This window comes from Miscanthus floridulus, chromosome 18, assembly GCF_019320115.1.
Source record: "Miscanthus floridulus cultivar M001 chromosome 18, ASM1932011v1, whole genome shotgun sequence".
NCBI lineage: Eukaryota > Viridiplantae > Streptophyta > Magnoliopsida > Poales > Poaceae > Miscanthus > Miscanthus floridulus.
Genome location: NC_089597.1, coordinates 123,262,724 through 123,284,340, shown reverse-complemented (window position 1 = coordinate 123,284,340; position 21,617 = coordinate 123,262,724). Strand labels below are relative to the sequence as shown.

Sequence of the window (21,617 nt, the reverse complement as noted above, 5' to 3'; positions counted from 1 at the left end):
TACCATACTGTAGGATAAATGTCGACGCCTACAACACTGTTTATGTTCTGACATGTCTGGAACGTTATAAAGTATCCTTCCGACATGACCTAACAGTACTGTCCTGCAGGTGTGTAGGGTATGGTTCTTGGTATTGCGGTTGACTGGAACTTCCCGCCTTACTTGCTCTATCTATTTCCTTGGTCTTCACCGAGCGGGTGTCCCCGGTCGGTCTTACCCCAGTCGGCTCTAGCCTCCTGGTCGAAGAAGAGCTGTAAGCAGAGGTTCAGTGTGTTCCCGATCGGAGAGGCGGGTCGGAGTCAAAAGCAAGCATCGTTCCTCCTCGGCCAGGCCTTCTAGTTGGAGAGGCGGGCCGGAGTCGGAGGTGAGCGTTGGTCCTCCTTGGCCCTTCCGGTCGGAGAGGCGGGCCAGAGTCGAAAGCGACGGAAGTGAGCACCATTCCTCCTTGGCCAGGCCTTCCAGTCACAGAGGCAGGCCAGAGTTAGAAGTGATGGAAGCGAGCACCGTTCCTTCTTGGCCAGGCCTTCCGGTCGGAGAGGTAGGCCGGAGTCAGAAGCGAGCGCCGCTGTCGATGTTTCACCACCGATAGCCCACCATGGGGGTACCCGGGGCAGTATGTTCGGGCTTCAGCATATGCAGAACTCGATGGTAAACGCAAGAGATAGTGGATTTATCCTGGTTCGGACCCTCGACCGTGATCGAGTAATAGCCCTACGTCCAATCGGCGTTTAACCTTTGCATTGGATTGATTGTAAAGTATTGTGTTTCATTTAACTCCCTTCTGCTCTCCGTCTATCTGTCTCTAGGAACTCCGCCCTCCTTTCTATAGTCAGGAGGCCAGAGTCCTAGTCGGTTTACAATGTAGAGTCCTAGTAGAATTACAGGGTAATATTACTACTAGGATTACATGGGAGGAATCCTAATCAAACTAGATCTTCTCTCTTCCTTGCGGTGTATCCCGTGGGTCCCGCATCAACAGTCGTTCCTCCTTGTCTAGGCCTTCTGGTCGGAGAGGCGGTGGGCTAGAGTCAGAAGCGACGGAAGCAAGCGTCGTTCCTCCTTGGCCAGGCCTTCCGGTCGAAGAGGCAGGCCAGAGTCAGAAGCGATAGAAGCGAGCGTCGTTCCTCCTTGGCCTGGCCTTCCGGTTGGAGAGGCGGGCCGGAGTCGGAAGCGATGGAAGCGAGCGTCGTTCCTCCTTGGCTAGGCCTTCTGGTCGGAGACTGGATCGCCCTTCTGGCCTATCGTTAGGTTTTTGGACCGGCCCAGGAGTTGCGCGTCGTTCGCAACATTGTCTGCTGGGCCGAGCTTTTGCTGGAAAGTAGATCCATGAGGGACTCCGGGTTTATGAACCCGACACTATCCAAAAATTCAAAAATATATTTTCAAGAAGTTACCCAAATACTTTTACATGGAAAACAATGCAACTAAAAATCCTAAAATCTAATTTAATCTTAGAAAATCAGTAGAAAATTTCCTTTGCCATAGAAAATTATGAAACTAGTTAAAGATATTTTCTAAAATCATGCTCTATCTTATGGTATCAACTAATTGTAATAGATAGTGAGAGTTTGAAACAATGAAATTAGTTGATACTCGCTCCCTATAAGAAAAAGGTCCAATTTATCTCTCTCAAGCTTGAAATTGTTTGAATATTTATGAAACTTATTTTGATGCTTATTTGCTAGTAGAAGCTCTCGTTATCTATTATATCTAATCAATGTTGACCATTCGGGCCACATAGAAGCGCCGATAGAGCGTCATCAAGACTGTATTGGACGCTGCTGATCGGTTCCTATAACACCCTTGGTGTTACACCGTAAATCATTTACTAAAATATGTCATGAGCATCATGTATATGTGTTAATGCGCGTGATAAAGTGTGTAGATCAATTTCTGTAACTCGAAACGATCAACTAGAATGCGAAACGAAAGTTGATTCGATAGACATGTTATATCACTTAGGGTTTAAGACCAATTTTTATTAAGCAAAAATGCTATAGAACATGTATGTGGTACTTAAATAAAGTTTGAAGTACAAACTTTATAGATGACAATGAAATACTTGCTGTCGAAAAATGCTATTACTAGCTAATATTTCCACTAGCTTAGAAATCGCAAATAGAAATCAAATTCAGCTCAAAACGTTAGGAATTTTCAAGTCTGCCAACAGTTAGACACCGCTATGTTTAGCAATTTATTGTGATAGATGGGGTTAAGGAGTGGGGTAGTGTTATAGTTCGATTTGGTAGTCTCATGTGCCATCTTGAGCATGGCGAAGATGGTTTAGGTCCTAAAGCAATCATTTGGTCGTGTTGAACGCTTTAAAATTCGTGAGTGTCATTATCTCGGGTTGGTTGGCGCCGGGTGCGCGGTCACCGCGTGGCCTTCTCACGCCACATACATGGCCTTGTCCTGCGCAGTCAACCGTGCCGCCGTGCTTGGCCGGTTGAGCCGCCTAGGCTTGGCCGAGGCCGGCCGCAGCGAGCCGCTGGCCCCGCGCCCTGCTGCTCTGCCTCACACTACCATCTTGGGTGCTGCCGTGGCCGCGCTGCGCTGCCATCGTGTCCACACTGCTGACACTACTCACGTCACGACGCTACCACTGCCGTCACATTGTCGTCGCGTCCACGCTGATCCACTAAACCTTTGTGTTGTTGTCGTCCCTGTGCGTGTCGCCTCTACCACGCGCACGTGGACGGGCCACCATCATCATGCCATTTATGGCACTACATCGTGCGGGCCATGCCGGTCGAACACGCACGCACATTGTCTGTAGCGCCAGTGCGTGGGTCTCCTGTTCTCGTCGCTCGCATCCCGCCAAGGCGTGGATGAGCTAAGCCCACCTGCCTCACCGTCTCCTGTTCTCGTCTGCTTTCGGCCACCGTCGTGTCGCGTCACGGTGAAGCTAGAGAGTGAGCACCTCTCATCAATTCCTCATGCTCGTGTCTCTGCCTTCACGCCCCCTCTCTAGCCGTCCCCACCCTGCCTTGACTCGTGTCACGCCAAGCTCCAATTTTCGAGCTTTGCCCGCCGCCGTGCCGTTAAGGCCCGTCACCGCCCGCGCCGTGGCCAGCCTCCATCACTTCATCCCGCGCCAATTCCTCTGCACCACTAGCTCGCCTTGGCTCCCTCTTCATCATACGCATGCTAGTCGCAGCTCTAGGGCCGCCTCCTCGCCGCTGATGTGGTCGTGCCTTTGCGGTCCGTCATTCGCCTCATAGCGCGCATGTGGATAGCCTCGCTCAGGTCGTCTCCGGCCAAGTTGGCTTCTCGGTAAGGTCACTGGTGATTTGTCATTGCTCACCCGCTACCCTACTGCCTTGTTGTTGCGGCGGCTCACCAAAACGCCGTCGTCATTGCCACAGGGTGCCCGCCATCGTGGAATCATTAGAATAGACTTAACATAAGGGTAGTTAAATGCTCTTTGTTTCAAATTTACATTAAATCATTAGTAGAAATAAAGATATATCCTTCATTTGTAAAGCTAGGTGTTTGTTAGTTGAACCCAACACTTTACTTGATGAAGATGATAGTTAGCTTAGTATCTTAGTCATTAGAGCTAGCTTAGTAGTTTACCATGTGTATTCTTATTTTAAGAGTTGTTGTTGCCGAAATGCTAAGTGTTGCATCATCATCGCATGCATGTAGAGAACGAGTTGGCGAAGATCGTGACCATCGGAGATCACGAGTTTGAGGAGGTGATCGAGGAGTACGAGGAGGAGATCCTCGTGTAGGAGGAGGTCTCGGAGCCGCCACTGACTGAGTGAGCTGACACCGCGCCTGCCCAAGACAAGCCCCGGTGCATAACCCTTATTTTGAATAATCTATAAATATATATATATATGTGATGTGCATTTATGTTACAAGCATTTTATGGAAACCACCTGCATAAAATATATATGTCCTATGAGTCCTACTAGTACAGGCGCGAGTAGCTGCTATGCTTAGGTTTTTCGGTAGCATGAGTAACTTGCCGTTACTCACAATAGGTGATCATTATTATTACTCTCATGATAAAATGGTGAAAGGAAATAGAGACCGGGTAGGGATATGGTACGGGTATTGGTGGGTGTAATAGGTTGTGTCCCATGGCAAACGGGGCATAGCTTGGTTACACTGTTTTTCCTGTCCGTGTCGGATAAGGACCGACCGTTGCATTGGATTCTAGTCAGACACATACTTCTTATCCTGAGCACATACTTGCTTATGGGAGCGGGAAGGCTCGTTGCTCTCTTGTTGTGGGTTCCGGCTCTTTCCGGACCGACTGATTGGAGGCGGAGATGGTGGAGGTCTAAGCACCACACTGAGTCCGGACTCAGGAGTGGGGGCTTAGAGTCCAAGTTTGAACGGGGACCTAGACCTCTTGATAGGAGAGTGGTGAGTTGGTCTTGCTTGTGTCTAGGGTATAAGCGGGGCGTGTGTTTTGGGGTATCCAGCTGAGCTACATTGATTCGTGAATCGCCGTAATACGGTACAACTTGTGTACGATCTAGCACCGTAGTAAGAACTGGAAGATAAAAGATGGTAGAATGAATCTGATTGCTCAACTCTTGCTTGAAAGTAGAATGGATGCGTACATAGACTGGTTAGCTAATGATCTAATCATGACTGCTAATAAAACACATACATAAGGATTCACTATTAGTAATGTTTTTTCGCAAAAAGGAAACACAGCAAACCATAAAGCTATTATATCCTTTGGAGTCGAGAAATTATTCTCACTAGTCAGGTAAGTCTTGCGAGTACACTGTGTACTCAGGGTTTATTTACCCCTGTTGCAGGTGCATTTTAAGGAGTAGCTGTTGTGTGGAGGATTTTTCTAGTAGGCATAGACGGATCCTCGTATCTTATTGATAGTTGTTTATTTTAAATTCCGCTGTATAAATTCTGCACTCTGAACTTGGTATTGTAATAATGTATTTCTGAGAACTCTTGATATATGAAATGGATTAAGTATCGTAAACTTGTTCTCATTATTGGATCCTGGAGGAAAAATGTGGATTGTTTGAGTTCTCCCTTAGAGTGTGCTCGACGGAACCGTCTGATGTAGCCAGCTTTCGGAGTGCTTAGTGTCTGGTGGAAGACAAGCACATCCAGAAGCGTGCTATTTTGGACGATTCTACCATAGTTCAATATCCTAGATAAAATTTTAAAGTAGATGTGCTAACCTACGTGGTTGCATGAACCCTGCCGCACAACTACTAAATAGTATTGAGTATGACGTGGTTACATCACTTGTTTGTCATCAAAGTTACTTGGTCATTAACGTAGACCAATTATAATAGACAAATGAGAGCATGCATATGTGCGACAAAGAGCTAGGGCAGGGGACCAACACCCACTATGGTCGTGACAATGCTCCACTAACTCTTCTATGTAGTTCGGATGATCAGTATCAATTTATTATAATAGATAACAAGAGCTTTCGCATGCAAATAAGCACCAAAATGAGTATATAAATATTCAAACAATTTTAAGGTAGGCACCATAAGATAGAACATGATTTAACTTTTGAGGTAAACAATTTTTCTTAGAATAAACCAAATTTTAGCATTTTTAATTGCATTATTTGTCCATCCAAAAATATTTAGGTAATTTTTTTAATGATTTTAAAAAATATTTCTAGTTTGGTTTACCTCCTTAAACTCTCAACTTAGTTTGATTTGTCTCCTCTGACGTGATAGCACATTAGCAAAACCACTCAAGGTGCAAAAACAAACGGTTTTAAAAGTTGAGGAGAGTAAAAAAACTGGTTTTGTAGTGCAGAAGCAAAATCGGACAACTACGATAGTTGATGGATGTAAATTAGATTTTTTCCTTGTTAAATTAGTCTGTTGGTATGGAACTATAGGTTATGACCAAAGGTGCACCGTAATGCTGGTATAGTGATATGGATCATGCATGATTCTTTGTGTTTTGTTATCTATTAGGGCGATTTAGTTTGTTAAATCGTTATTTCCGTACCGTTTCAAATGACCAAAATTATGAAAAATTCTACGGCTATCATAGGCATCCAGAAATTTAAGATGGAACATTGAGGACTTTTTATGCGCTGTTTTTTCCTTCTAATTTTTTTAATGCATACTGTGGATAAATCCAAAATCAGGAAAAAAATAGGTAACACTCCAGGTTAGTACTTGCCTTTTATGGAAATATATTAAGCTCGCATCTTGTTGTTGTGAAATGAAGAAAAAATAAACACAAAACAAAAACAAAAAAGCTTTAAGAGTTCTGAAATGCATTCAGCCCTCTCTCATAAGACAACCAAAAGGAAACTTTGCTCTGCTCTGCCTAGCCAGAGAGTACAACTAAACAATTTTTTCAGTTCCACCTTCCACGACTGTTTCCAATTAGATTAGATCGTGTGTATGATGCACCCACAAAAAGAAGAATGTGAATGCAACCAATCAGCCATGAGCCCGTGACGCCCTGCCCTCGCTGAACTAGCTCACATCTGCGGTGCGGACTGCGGAGAGATGGTCTCCTCTCGGGTAGCTTCTCCAACAGAACAACACTGGGTCAGAAGAGGTGGACAAATCGCCGTCAGACTTGAAGCCAACCGGCATGCACCGCCGCTGGATCGACTGAACCCAAACAATGTTCGGATCACGCATGCACGTGAGTACTCGCCTACTCCGCTCCTTCAAAAAAGTGTAAGGCGTTTTAACTTAAATTTTGTTTAACTTTAACTAAAAAATCCATCAACTTGGAGTCTTGGACACCACCAAATTAGTTTCATTAAATCACTACGAAATATACCTCAATAGTGCATTTATTTGACATAGTGCACGCCAGTATTTTTTTCATAGACTCCGTCAAAGTTAGAACAAATCTGTTATAAATACGATATATGATAAAACTAAAATACACTTAATATTTTTGCGATGGAGTGGGCGTACACTTCTCATTCATGCAGTCGCAAACTAGCAACAAAACTTTGGATCGATGTAGATTGATGCTGGATTGCTGGCTGGCGTTCAAGAGTGAAGTTGGAATTAAATGAGATGGTTTGGATTGCTTATGAGGTTCAACTGTTCAAGGAATTCCATAAATTAGAGATTTTATTATCGATGTATATCCGAATATATATATATATATATATAACAAACTAGAAGCATAGCCCGCTCGCTGCTGCATAAATTGTGGATAATTTAGAATAAAATTAGACTATATATAATTACTTATACGAAGGAATAAACTATTATAAATTAATGCTAGTGGATTGCGTGGCATGTTGACATGGACAACAAAATACTTTGTATGTCTTGCTGATGTGGATATCACAATTGCACGTGCTAGTGGATTTTAATTGCATGTGATAGTGCATTGCTAAAGTGGACAGTTTGCATGTTGAGACACATCGCTAGTGGATGTTGTTGCTTATGCTACTTCAGCAGGACTTTTCAGCGAACGAACAGTGTTTTTCTCTCACAATAAATCAGCATAAACAACAGCATAAGCCAAATTCAGCAAAACAAAGGGCTTCTAGAGATTTTGGCTATATGCACGTCTTAGAAGGAATGCGATACTGGCTGGTTGATCGCCTCGCCTCCTTAATCTTCTCCAATAAGCAAACATGCAAATGCATAATACAAAAGTTGAAGATTACATCACCGATCCCATTAACATATCTTGCAATCCGGTTCCATCCAATCGAAGATGTTTGATTTCTGAAAGCAAAAAGGCTTAAATTACTATTATATATGCTTTCATCATTTGGCCACCTTTTGTTTTTGCACAAAGTCAGCTCCTATATATATATAATCACAATTTTATGCAACTACGACAATGATGGTACTTCACTTATACAAAATGTAGCAGAAGCCGGGGTCAAAACAATTACGCTACGTCAAATTCCAGAAGAAGCAAAACAACATCATCCGCTTCTCAGTTATCCAGTTATATCTTCTATATAAACATTCTTTAAGTTTGACGTAGATCCCTGTCTTTTCTCTATTGCAACTAAAATTAAGAGTAAATTACACCGGTGGTCCCTAAAGTATTACACGATTCTCATCCAGGTCCTCAAACCATGAAATTGCATATTAGGTTCCTAAACTACTTAAGTATGTCATCTGGGTGCAAAATAGCCACGTCACAGTTCATTAGCCGACGTGGCGTTCCAGCGTGAAACCAACATGTGGGTCCATAGTTCATAATTATAGGAACCGTCTAAACTATCATGTGATTCTTATATAGGTGCCAAACTATAAAATTACTCATCTGGGCCATTTATTTAAAAAATGCATTTTTCGAATCTCATTCAAAACAACCAAAGAACTTTGCCCCCACCCCCACACTTCATTTGTACGCTCACACACACACACAACAGGGTGTCTTGGGTGACGTATGCGGGATGAAGCTAGACCACGGCATCACAGTATGGGCTATACTATAGCGAGAACAGCAAGGACTACTGGATCGTGAAGAACTCGTGGAGCGCTAGCTGGGGTGAGGCCGGCTACATCTGCATGAGGCGCAACGTGCCCATGGCCACGGGCAAGTGCGGCATCTCCATGGATACGTACTACCCGAGCAAGAATCGCCCCTGGGCGAATAGGACCGCACAGTCGATCTGTGCTGGAACTACATATGTGGTCCTAGCGTAGATATGCAGGCCATCCACGTCATATATGGATTCCCTCTTGCTATTGATAGCCTGATACACTAGTTGACGCTGGTGTTGACTGTGGAATATCAAGTTTAGACTTTGCACCTTTTATCCCACGTGTGATGTGTACGTAAATAAGATGTCCGTAAGGCTTTGTGTAAAACAGCCATGTCACAATCCGTTAGCTGACATGGCGCTCCAACATGGAATCTACGTACGTGTGGGTCCATAACTCATAATTATAGGGATGGTGTAAACAATCATGTGATTCTCACCTAGCTGCCAAACTATAAAATTACTCATTTTGGTCCCTCATAATCTATTAAACTAATGTAGTCCTTGTCTAAAGAAACCTCTTCACGCTTCATTCGTCGTCGTGTGAATTGCCAGACAGGTTTCGAGCCTTTGCTTGCCATTGAACTTCTTATTGTCTTCTTTTCATCTTATCTTGGAGAGAAATGTATTGATGCCATCTGCCAATATGGTTGGACCGGGCGACATACTGACACGCACTGTCGTCAAGTGTGTGGTAAGACACATACATCACTCGCTACGGTGACATGGAACAACTGGCCAACATACCCGCGAAGTTGTTGCTGACCGGTTGTTCCATGTCACCAATTCACAATGAGTGAGTGAGGTGTTTTAGCACACACTTGACAACAATGCCTGCCCTGGCGCGTCCCTTGATCCAACTATATTGGCAGATTAGGGACCGAGATGGGTAATTTTATAGTTTAGGACCTATGTGAGGATCCCATGATAGTTTAAGCACCGTCCCTGTAATTATAAGCTATAGCCCCACATGTCAATTTCATGTGAGCGTCACGTTAACTAATGGACCGTGTCGTGGCTGTTTTGGACCTGGATGACATATTTAAATAGTTCAGGACCTAGATATGCAATTTCATAGTTTGGGGATCTAGATAAGAATTATTTAATATTTAAAAAAATGATAGTGTAATTTATTTTTACTTAAAAAAACTAACCAGAAACCGTGCCAAAACAAGCATCGGCGTAGACTCGTAGCTCTAGTGGTGCTTATCTCTACAAATCTCGTCAACGGTTGTTGGTTGGCGCCGTGGGTGGGGCCGGATAGTCCACTTGGCGTCCCCCGGCCCCGTGGCTATAAATTGACCCTTTCGCTTCACAGGCTGAGGCACCGAGCCTACCCACGCGACCGTACGACAGCACTTGTCTTGAGACTTGAGAGTTGAGACCAGTCCGGCTCTCGAGCGCCCATGCATCCCTTGCACCCAGCACGCTCCCCTGCGCCCACGGCGATGGCGGCCACAATGCTCGCGGTGGCATTGGCCGTGGCACTGGCCGCCGTCGACGTCTCCGGCTGCGCCCCGCAGCATCCACTCGGCGGCGCCGTGGGAGCGGGTGGACGAGGAGGTGCGGCAGCTGTACGAGGCGTGGAAGTCAAAGAACCAGCCGTGGCCGCCGCGCGGCAACGACGACGACCTCCTGCGGCTGGAGGTGTTCCGCGACAACCTCCGCTACATCGACGCCCACAACGCCGAGGCCGACCTGGGTCTCCACGGCTTCCGCCTCGGCCTCACCCCCTTCGCCGACCTCACCCTGGAGGAGTTCCGCGGCCGCGTCCTCGGCTTCCAGCAGAGCCGCCGCAACGACACGACGGCAGACGCCGCCGCCGACGGGCGGAGCACCCGCTTCGACCTGCACAGCGCTGGCGAGCCGCAGGCCGTCCCAGCCGCCGTCGACTGGCGCAAGAGCGGCGCCGTCACCAGCGTCAGGAACCAAGGCGCATGCGGTCCGTAAACACGATCGTCGGCTCGTCGTTGCTCCATAGCTCGATCGAGCTATGACGAAGTTCTCATCTCCAGTAAGAATATGGGAGCTAGGTATGTATTTGACTGATGGATGATCTTTGCGCCCCTGAGAGATGCGCGCAGGTGGGTGCTGGGCATTCTCGGCAGTGGCGGCAATGGAGGGCATCAACAAGATCGTGACAGGTAAGCTCGTGGAGTTGTCGGAGCAGGAGCTGATCGACTGCGATCACAAGAGCCATGGCTGCAGCGGCGGACGCATGGATTACGCTTTCCAGTGGGTTATCAGCAATGGCGGGATCGACACCGAGGCCGACTACCCCTTCACCGGCCGTGACGGCACTTGTGATGCCAACAAGGTCGGTACGGTACTGTCATGATAAGTAATTAAGTTTCTGTTTCTGCAGTAAATTTGCATGAACACCTAACCTGCTCGCTGCGTCGATGGTGACGGATATTTGTACATGTTTTGTTATGTAGATAAAGAAGAAGGTTGTGTCCATAAGTTCGTACAAGAGGGTGTTGCCAGCCAACAATGAGAAGGCATTACAGGCGGCGGTGGCCAATCAGCCTGTTAGCGTCGCCATCGAGGCTGGCGGCCGTTCGTTCCAGCTCTATAAATCGGTAAAAATAAAAAACGTCGCTTATAATGCATGCCACGACTAGGGAAACAGCATGCATGCATATAGGCCATTTGTTTGTTTATTTAAAAAATGTATTTTGGGAAACTCATTCGAAACAGCCTAGCAACTTTGCCCCTTCCCCGGCCCTCAACTTTATTTCTACCCTCGCACTTTTACACAACAGGGTGTCTTCGATGGCGTTTCACTACAGGAAACTGACTCTTTGCCGACTGCAATTTTCTTTACCAACTGTTTTTTTTCGACACTCGGCAAAGAGGTCCCTTTGCCAACTGGAATTTCCTGCAGTCGGCAAAGCAGGATTTGCCGACTGCCTGGCTTTGCCGACTGCCAGGCAGTTGGCAAAGAATTGCAGTCGGCAAAGGCAGGCCATGGTTGACGCCATCCACCCCGTCACCTTTGCCGACTGCCACTCCGTCAGCAGTCGGCAAAGGCGCAGGCTTTGCCAACTGCCATCCTCCCTGGCAGTCGGCAAAGAATTTTTATTTTTTTTGATTTTCGATCTCAGTTTTTTGTGTTGCCTTGATACAGTAAGTACATGATATATTCCAAGTTTGGGATCATTTTGATTTATTTTGCTATATTCCGTAGATTTTTTCTATTTCTTTGATTTTTTCCGGCAGCTCCAGATTTGAACTGCAGGTACATGAAATAATGGAATCCGGCCATTAAGAAAATGATATTCATGATGTTTGGAGCATGTTGAGGCCGTGTGCGGGGCCTCGCGTGAAATTTCGACCGTGTTGGTGTCGGAACACGCCGAGCCACGCGCGTGAAAAGTGTTTTTAAATTTTATAAAATCGAAACGGAGTCCGAAAATGACGAAACTTGACGACGTGTCTTGTCATCGCATGCGGAGGCTGTGATAAAAATTTGAGAAAGTTTCGAGCAAGTGGCGACGTCGGGTGGCTAAAACCTGGACATCTCCACATGTGATGTCCAGGTTTTAGCCACCCGAGGTCGCCACTTGCTCGAAACTTTCTCAAATTTTTACCACAGCCTCCGCATGCGATGACAAGACACGTCGTCAAGTTTCGTCATTTTCGGAATCCGTTTCGATTTTATAAAATTTAAAAACACTTTTCACGCGCGTGGCTCGGCGTGTTCCGACACCAACACGGTCGAAATTTCACGCGAGGCCCCGCACACGGCCTCAACATGCTCCAAACATCATGAATATCATTTTCTGAATCGCCGGATTCCATTATTTCATGTACCTGCAGTTCAAATCTGGAGCTGCCGGAAAAAATCAAAGAAACAGAAAAAATCAATGGAATATAGCAAAATAAATCAAAATGACCCCAAACTTGGAATATATCATGTGCTTACTGTAGCAAGGCAACACAAAAAAACAGGGATCGAAAATCGAAAAAAAAAATTAATTCTTTGCCGACTGCCATCAGTGGCAGTTGGCAAAGAGCCTTTGCCGACTGCCAGGGAGGATGGCAGTCGGCAAAGAATTTCTGAGAAAAAAATAAAAAATAACCTTTGCCGACTGCCAGGGAGCAGAGCAGTCGGCAAAGTATTTTTAAAAAAAATTAAAAAAAATAATTTTTTGAAAAAAAAAAATAATAGACCTTTGCCGACTGCGTCACATGCTGGCAGTCGGCAAAGGGGAAAAAATAAAAAAAAAGAAAAACGTCGCCTTATCCGCTCGGCCCGCCCTCCCCTCCCCAAAATCCCGCCCGCCTGCCCCAAATAACCCGCTCGCCCGCCGCCGCCACCCAGGCCGCCCCCGCCGTCGACGCCGTCGCCCGGCCGGCCGCCGGCGCATCCCCCCCCCGCGCCCTCCCCCTCCCCCGCGCCCCTCCCCTCCCTCTCTCCCGCGCCGGCGGATCCCCTCCTCCTCCTCCCCCGGCCGCGCGCGCCCTCCCCGGCGGCCGCGCGCCCCCCTCCCAGGCGGCGCGGCGCCCTCCCCCGCGCGGCGCGGCCCTCCCCGGCGGTGCCCCCCCCCCCCCCCGCGCTGGTCCCTCCCCGGCGAGCGGCCATCCCCGGCGGCGCCCCCCCTCCCCCCGCGCTCCCCCCCCCCCGCGCTGGGCCACCCCCGCGGCGCGTCCCCCCCCCCCCCCCCGCGCTGGCCCCCCCGCGCTGGGCCCCTCCCGGCGCCGGCCGCCCCGCCCAGGCCCCTCACCGGCGTTGCCCCGCCCCGATCCGGCCCCGGCCAGGCGCGCCGCCGCGTGCAACTCCGGCGTCGGCCCCGCAGCGGCCGCGGCCTCGCCTCGACCCGCCCCAGCGCCGTCGCTGCCCCGCCCTGATCCGGCGTGCCCCACTCCGTCCGCCGTCCGCCGTCCGCGCGCCGTCCGCCGTCCGCGCGCCGTTCGCCGTCCGCTGGCCCTGCGTCGCCGTCCTCGCCTCGCCGCGCCATCCTCGCCTCGCCGCGCCATCCCTACCTCGCCGTCCTCGCGCGCGCCTCTGCTCCACGCGCCGGTGACGCCGTCCGTGACGACGAGGTAGTAGTACTACTAGTAGTAGTAGTTTACTTTGTTAATACCTGCTTATATTCTTCTGCATGGATTGGAAATACATTTGTGGTTGTCGGCCATCGTGCCTGACATGTATATGTGTTTGTCGGCCATCGTGCCGTCTTTTCTTGCAGGTTTGGTAACCTTCCTGTACAGGGGAGGTGCTGCCGAAATTTTTCGTTCTCACTAATTGTTTTTCTTTTTCAGGAGGGCTCCCATTGGAGGCTAGCCGGAGGAGCACGACTCGGCACTGCCCCGCTAGCCTTTCTTCACCGGCACCTGCGGTATGACCCCTCTTTCCACCACATGTAGTCATAGGTCGCGTTACCCAGTTAGGCGTCTCCCGTCCAAAACGGATACGGTTGGAAGTATGCGTTCTTCGCATATGTATAACCGTATCCGTTTCGGATTGTCCACGTTATTTGGACAGCCCGAGGATGCGCAGACGAGGTTAGCTCCCATGTTCCGCTCCCGTCCGAGTCGGAGTTTCGGCAGGACCTCCCCGTTGTTCTCTGGATACACACTCTCCTCGCCGGGACGTGTATCGGGAGAACAGCGGGGAGGTGCTGCCGAAATTCCGTCTCGGACGGGAGCGGAGCATGGAAGCTAACCTCGTCTGCGCATGCTCGGGTGGGATTAGGACCTATCCTTCACCTATTAGATGGTAGGAGCGCGTTGTAGATGCACTTGCTGGTTTTATCACATGTTAACATTGCCGCATGACAGAGCATGGGTGACCGTGAGTGGATGTACTCGGGCTTCGCAAGTAAGAGCCACGAATGGATCAGGGGGACGACTGAGTTCCTGGAGCATGCATTTGGCCCAGCTGCTAAAGGGTCGATTCGGATGCCGTGTCCCTGCAGCGAGTGCAGGAACAAGAAGAAGAAAGTAAAGGCTCAGGTGTTGAGAGATCTGTTCAAGCATGGGTTCGTTCCAAACTATACCCGTTGGCGCCACCATGGTGAATACCATCCTATTAGGGACGAGGTGGTGCGACCCGTCCTCGAGGAGTATGATGGCGATGCCGGGATGGCAGACATGATGGCAGACTTCCACGAAGCACGGTTTGGCGAAGGAATGGATGTGGAGGAAGATCCGGAGGAAACCGCGAAGGCCTTCTACGACATGATGGAGTCGGCACAGAAGCCCCTTCACGAGAAGACAAAGCTTACGCAACTGGATGCCATCTCACGCCTGATAGGGTTGAAGTCGCAGCTGGGCATTAGTCGAGACGGCTTCGATCTCGTGTTGAGCATTGTTGGGGGACTGATTCACGGGAAGTTCCCTTGCCCGACATGCAAGGCAGATGTGATGTTCACCTGGCTGGCCAAGGGCGGCAAGTTTTCTTCTTTCGACAAGCATCACCAATTCCTGCCTGAGAACCATGAATTCAGGCTAGATGTAAAGCACTTCACGAAAGGCGTTCAAGTCACCGGCCCCATTCCGTAGGTTAAGAGCCCTGCCGCCGTCCTTGCCGACATACAGGCTCTCGAACCTGAGGAAACAGGTGGGTTTAAGGGATATGCTCGGGACCACATGTGGACTCATATATCGGGCTTGACTAGGCTCCCCTACTTCAAGGACCTTCTTCTTCCACACAACATCGATGTAATGCACACAGAAAAGAATGTGGCCGAGGCACTCTGGGCAACACTCATGGACGTTGGCAAAAAGTCAAAGGACAACGTCAAGGCTAGACTGGACCTGGAGATGATCTGTGATAGACCAAACCTGGTGATGAAGACCCCTGCGCCCGGCAGGAAATGGAAAAAGGGGCCGACCGATTACATCCTGAAAAGGGCAGATAGGAAGGAAGTTCTGCAGTGGATCAAGACGTTAAAGTTCCCTGATGGGTATGCGGCGAATCTGAGCAGGGGTGTGAACTTGCAGACTATGAAAGTCTTAGGGATGAAGAGCCATGACTTCCACATATGGATTGAGCGGATCCTTCCTGCGATGACCCGGGGATACCTCCCAGAGCATGTGTGGCGCGTCCTGGCAGAGTTGAGCTTCTTCTTCCGCCAGCTTTGTGCCAAGGAGTTGTCTCGGGATGTTTGTGTTGAACTGGAGAAGGCTGCACCTCTGTTGCTCTGCAAGTTGGAGATGATATTTCCACCCGGCTTCTTTCTGTCCATGCAGCATCTGATCTTGCACCTACCGCGCGAGGCACGGTTGGGGGGTCCCGTGCAGGCCCGTTGGTGCTATCCAATCGAGAGGTGTCTAAAGCTTCTTCGGAAAAATTGTAGAAATAAAGCCAAGATTGAGGCTTCCGTGGGAGAGGCCTCCGTTCTAGAGGAGGTGTCGACCTTCACACAGGCGTACTATACTGAGAAGCTTCCCAGCATGCACAATCCAACCCCTCGTTACAACGCTGATGAGAACTCATCGATACTCAGCCTTTTCCAAGGGGATCTCGAGAGTGGAAGCGCAGGTACCAACAAGCAGTTGAACCATCAGGAGTGGCAGACTATCATGTTCACATTGTTGATCAACCTTGATGAAGTGATTCCTTATCAGAAGTAAGTTCTCAATGAGCTTGTTACCTACGCCGTCACTATCCTCCATCTATCATGGTCTGACCCTCTAGTTTCTTCCTTCTTTCAGGGAATTTATTAGTCAATACTGGAGAGGCAATAGGGCTCCTACCGAGCAAGAAGAAGACAATCTTCTTAGACACGGTGTGCCCGATTTCATCTCCTGGTTCTGTACAAAGGTACCAACCAACTAACCTCTTTCCGACTTTGTGATTCCACTTTGCTCCCCGGAGCGAGTTATGTAACGATCTCCTACCCTTGCAGGCCCGAACGGATGCAGAAATGAGCGATGAATTGAAACAGGTGGGCCGTGGCTTCTCCCGTAGGGTGAAGTCATTCACCGTTTATGATGTGAATGGCTATCGCTTTCGCACGAGAAGCTACGAGGAGAGTTGACCCAACCTAAAAACCATGTGCTGCGGAGTTCGTACGCCCGGCACGGATGGGAAGGACTACTACGGCATAGTCGAAGAGATATACGAGCTCAACTTTAAGGGTGCTGGGACTTTAGCGCCGGTGGTATTCAAATGACATTGGTTCGATCCTGATATCACGAGGAAAGACCTTACGATAGGTCAAGTCGAGATTCGACAGGACTCCAGCTATAAAGGAGACGATGTCTACATTGTGGCCAACCGAGACGCCACGCAAGTTTATTACCTCCCATGGGCGTGCCAAAAAGACGAGAAGCTTGCGGGGTGGAGCCTTGTGCATTTGGTGTCGCCGCGCGGCAAAGCGCCTCTCCTAAACGACAACGATTACAACTTTGACCCAAGCATCGATGAGTTCTATCAACCTAAGGGGCTAGAAGGTACCTTGGAGATCGACATTGGTTCGCTCATGGGCATGGAAGTAGACAACGAAATCGATGAGGACGAGGGTGAGGAGGTGCAGGATGCCAGGGACTTAAGAATGCTTGAGCGGTGGCAGATGCAGCGCGATGGAGTTGTCCAGGAGGAGGTACATGATGATGACTATGGAGACGATGAGGATGATGATGACAGTGATGACTTAAGGGAGCTCGACAATATTGATAGCGATGACGACGATAGTGATAGAGATGACGACTCCACGCCCGAGATATTGCCGTTCGCGGAGATAATTACGAGGCCATGTAATACTATATTGTTATTATTATGTTCCTTTACAAGTACTTGTCATTTATTTATGCTAACAGTTTTGTTCTTTGTCATTGTAGGCACTCGGCAAAATGCCAGGCGGACGGCGGCAGCGGCCGCATCGAGCAGTACGCTCGGCGTACCAGGTCCCCCCGCAGGAGACCGCCGACGACGACGAGGAGGAGGAGGAGGTGTTGGTGCGTCGGTCGTCCAGTAGGGGGTCCCAGCCCCCCAGCGGACATCGCCAGGCGACCAGGAGGCTGCTGTTCTCGTCCTCGCAAGGGGGGACGACGTCGCGTGACGACGAGCGCGGCGGCGACGACGACGACGACGATGACGACGACGACGGCGACGACGCGCCTACACCAGGTGAGACAGCTTCGACTTCGTCAGGCGTGGCCAAGGTGTACTCGCGCGGGCCCACGCAGCTTCCTAGGGTGCGGCCGCAATTCCACCAGCGCCCGGTGATCACACTCGTGGGCCAGACGTAAGTAACCATTATTGATTTCACTACTTGTTCATATGACATGTCAAAAATCGAACTGAAGACTAACAATTGTTCTTAATGACTCGTGCAGTTCCTGGAAGATTGTGAGTGGAGCAGGTCAAGCATGCCATATCAATGGCATCCAGGGCCTCCTGATTAAGGAGTACTACCCTGGCCTTGTCAACGTCAACGGCGAGATGAAGGTGCCCACCAAGTGGTCCCACTTCTACCTCGTCGAGGAGGGTGGCGAGACCATCGCGGCAAAGATAAAGAGAGAGTTTTGGGTGAGTCTTTCATCGCACCGCATTGCTAAATAGTACGCATTCGTCGGACTTCTTGCAAAAAGGAAATGCTACATGATGTGTCTGTGTGCAGGACTTCTTCACGTGCGAGGAGGGTAAAGCGGCCCAGGCGGCGCGAGTGCAGGAGGCGGTCTGCAAAGATCGTCTCAAGGACCTGTACCATGAGGCGCGCATACAGGCCATCCGCGACTTCCACGCCAACGTGCTTGGAGAGAACATCAAGAAGCCCCAAATCTGCCAGAGAATGAACTCGAGGGAGGCCGACCTCACCCAAGCGCAATACGAGCAGGTAATTAAGTATGACAACATTCGTTCAGATTCCTTCAGTGAAACATTACACTAATCTTCTCGCATGTCAAATACTTGATGTCATGCAGGTGTGTCCGTCGTGGTGCGACAACCACAGGGAATGCTGGACGGAGATTGTGCGCATGTGGCGCACGGATGAGGCGTACGCGAGGCGCGCCGACCGTCAGGGCCGCCGCGCGTAGATGCGAGGGGTGTCACACCACCAAGGGAATCAGCCCCTCCCTCAGTTCACGACAAGATGGGTATGCGTCCGTTCATGTCTTAATCCTTGCGCTCAATTGTCAATACTTGTAACCATGTTTGTGTTTTCAATGCAGACGCAGACGCACGGTGGGTAGGAAATCAACGAGTACACCGCGTACCTCCTCTCTCACAAGGGCAAGGCGACGGATCCGAACAACGTCTACAACCCGGAGGATGGGCCCGATGCGTACACCAACCCCACCGCCTACGAGAAGGCCACCGAGTACACCGTCGCGGCTCGCCAGCGCTACGGGGAGACGTTCGACCCCACCGCCGAGCCCCTGGACACAAACCTCCTGCAGAGGTTGGGACCAGGGAAGCAGCACGGCCGCTACTACATGGCCCACAGCGCCCTCGACCCGTCCCAGGTTCCTACGCTGACCCAGGTTCGATCCACGCCCACGAGCTCCAGCGACATCCCCGTAGCGCCCCGGCGGCAGTCAGCGTCACAGGTAAGTGCCGTTTCGTTCGTCGTTCACTCGTTTCGCACCTATACATACAATCAACACTGCGGATGTAATATTGCAGGCCCAGATGGAGGCCAAGATGGAGGAGAGGATCGCCACGTTGCACGCGCAGATGATGGCGCAACAGATGGCTTACCAGCAAAGCCTGCAGCAGCACTACAACACTCAGATGCAGAACATGGCCAGCTTCTTCCAGTCCATGCAGACGCCTGGGGCGTCTACACCGCCTCCTCTTCCAATGTTCGCTCCACCGCCTCCTCCTCCAGAGTTTTTTCCTGTGCCTGCTCTTGTCGCTCCTGGAGGGACCCCGGTGAGTATATTGACTCTTGCTTTAACTTGTGCGTCCATGCTGCAGATACTAATGACATCACTTGGCGTTTAACTTGTGCAGGTACAGTCGGCGGGTTCGAACCCATCTCCTGGAGGTCCCGGCCATCAGATGATGTCGTATCCACCACCTGCACCCTATCCACCGTATCCACCTCCGCGTGGCCCTCCTCCGACGTACTCGTGGCCGCCGGTGCGCGGAGGGTGGCAGTACGCGCAGGCACCTCAGTTTGGTCCAAGGGGGTTTCCGTGGGCAAACCCTGGGGGCTCTGGGGGCGGAGCGGACGACGAGACCGAGGACGGCGCGACGAGCTAGGTACTTGTCGATTCTGTTATCATGTATCCACCGTATCGTCGAAGTTGTTGTCATGTATTTCTTTTCTTCGTTATGGACCTAGACTTGTTATGTTGAACTTCGTGTGATGGACGTCGACTTGTGGTGTTCGACGTGTTGGACTTCATGTGATGGTTGTAATGCACTTGTGTGGTTGTTATTGTGACATATATGAGATATATGTGATGTTGTGCGTTATTGTGATATATGTGGTGATGTTGGCGACAAATGTGATGAAATTGTGATATAAATGGTGCTACCGGTGCTTCTGGTGAAATTGGATTATAATTTGTGATTTTGCAGGGTTTTGATGCGAGAAAACAGAAAACAAAAGCAAAAAAAAAAAATTCCAGCTTTGCCGAAAAAACCCCAGGACAGAGTCTTTGCCGACTGCAATTGGAGGCAGTCGGCAAAGAGGTCAAATCTTTGCCGACTGCAACTCCGAAAGCAGTCGGCAAAGAACATTTCAAAAAAAAAATTTTCTTTCTTTGCCGACTGCCGAGAAAATTGTTTGCCGACTGCCGAGGAACCAGCAGTCGGCAAAGCCTGCCGTCAGGGCTGACGGCGCCACGTGGCTATGCCGACTGCTGGCATGGCAGTTGGCAAAGGATTTGCCGACTGTGTGCCACGTGGCAGTCGGCAAATCCGCCTTTGCCGACCCAGGCTTTGCCGACTGCTTTTTGCCGACTGCCACATGGCTTTGCGGTCGGCAAAGCCTTTGCCGACTGGGTTTATGCCTTTGCCGACCGGGGCAAGCAGTTGGCAAAGAGGCGTTTTCCTGTAGTGTTTGCGGGACGAAGCTAGACCACGGCGTCACAGCGGTGGGCTATGGCAGTGAGAATGACAAGGATTACTGGATCGTGAAGAACTCGTGGGGCACCAGATGGGGCGAGGCCGGCTACATCCGCATGAGGCGCAACGTGGCCGCGCCCACGGGCAAGTGCGGCATTGCCATGGATACCTACTACCCGGTCAAGAATCGCCCCAGGGCGTACAGGACTGCACAGTCTGTGCTGGAGCTAGAGATGGTTCTGGCGTAAACATGCAGGTCATCCACGTCATATGTGAAATGCCCCCTTACTATTAATTGCCTGATACACTAGTTGACGCTGGTGTTGAATGGTTGATCGTGGAATATCAAATCTACGCTTGGCATCTTTTGCCCCGCGTGTACATGGTGTGTACGTATACGAAACATAAAAAAGATATCAATAAGGCTTTGTGTAGTAAATACACTTATATATACTCTATTTTGTGAGTGAGATAATACCATATGTAACATAAATTAAATAAATAAACTTAGCTCATTTGCGAGGGGTAATGCAAGGAACGGTTATGTACTAAGTAGTTGTTTGAGCTTTGACTATACATCAATCGTCTGTGGGTTCTCTCTCTTTTTTTAACGTGAGTACGTGTTAGTCCATCTTCATCATTTTCCCACTCATTTTTTATTTATACTTTGATTCATCACCATCGTATTCCTAACAAGCTAATAATTAATATTAGTATAAGGAATGGAGTACGTAAGTTCACCAAATTCAAGGCTCATCACAAGCTAGCATACATATTCCCTCCATCCAAAAAATACAAATCTTGTTTTTCGAGTAGTAAATCAATCTCAAGTTATACTAAGTTTATTGAAACCAATTTCAACATATGTATCCCCAAAATAGGTTTATTAAAGAAATATACATTTCATGATTAATCTAATAATACTTATTACACATCGTAAATATTAGTGTTCTGTATATATTTGATGGAACATAAGATTGATTAAATCCTCGACTGTATTTATGTTTTGTCCATCCATGACTACAAATCATCATCAATTACATATGTTCTTTTGTTGGGAGCGCTACATCTACGTCTTTATGTCTTGTCCTTGTTTTTTTAGGGAAATTATGTCTTGTCCTTGTTATTGTGATGCTTTAGCTTCTAATCTATTTTATGTGCGATGCAGTTGTAAGCTCTCAATGAATATTCTTTTTA

The 21,617-nt window shown here is 49.1% G+C and overlaps 1 pseudogene; it reads left to right on the top strand.

The window, feature by feature from the left end:
• The first annotated feature begins 9,894 nt into the window (after positions 1-9,894).
• Positions 9,895-20,668, top strand: LOC136524554 (oryzain alpha chain-like; annotated as a pseudogene).
• The last annotated feature ends 949 nt before the right edge of the window (positions 20,669-21,617 follow it).